Here is a 550-nt window from a genome sequence, read left to right as displayed (position 1 = left end):
GTGCTTGCTTCAGCAGCGCATATACTAAATTTGGAACAGTACAAAGAATATTTGCACGGCTCCTGGACAAGGATGACATGCAAAGTCTTGAAGCATTCCATGTTTTTAGACAGTGTTCCCCATGTACTGCAGAGACAGCATGAGCTGACTCCTTTGACTGATAGAATCTTTATCAGGCACATTCATGGCAGTGATCACATAGGCACAGTCATAGTCACACACAGCATAAACAGATAGAATCACTCATGAGAACATGTAGGCATTCAGGACCGATAGGATGGGGAACACGCCACCAGACATACACACACTTACACTAATGGAGGGACATGTGGACTTAAATGTTTGCCTATTTAGAAACATGCACATATGTGCACATACATATTTCCCTCCTACATAGTTATGATCTACTCCATCTCTTACATGTGGACAGAAGTATAGGGGCCCATAAAATCTGAGGGAAATGGGTTAGGAGCTATGGAGTAGATTCACACTTCTTCCCAGAATCAAATGGGTAATCAGTAAAGGATGTGATGCTCTGGTGTCATTTAGT

The 550-nt window shown here is 42.4% G+C and overlaps 1 non-coding gene across 1 annotated transcript; it reads left to right on the top strand.

Moving 5' to 3' along the window:
* LOC115066803 lies at positions 1 to 107 on the top strand. The gene has a single exon (XR_003846246.1). It is a non-coding gene; the product is annotated as a U6 spliceosomal RNA (small nuclear RNA).
* Positions 108 to 550: the final 443 nt, after the last annotated feature.

Source organism: Nannospalax galili, unplaced genomic scaffold (assembly GCF_000622305.1).
Source record: "Nannospalax galili isolate Female #2095 unplaced genomic scaffold, S.galili_v1.0 scaffold3524, whole genome shotgun sequence".
Lineage (NCBI taxonomy): Eukaryota > Metazoa > Chordata > Mammalia > Rodentia > Spalacidae > Nannospalax > Nannospalax galili.
Note: the sequence above shows the minus strand (reverse complement) of the source record. Positions and strands in the feature narration are given on the sequence as shown.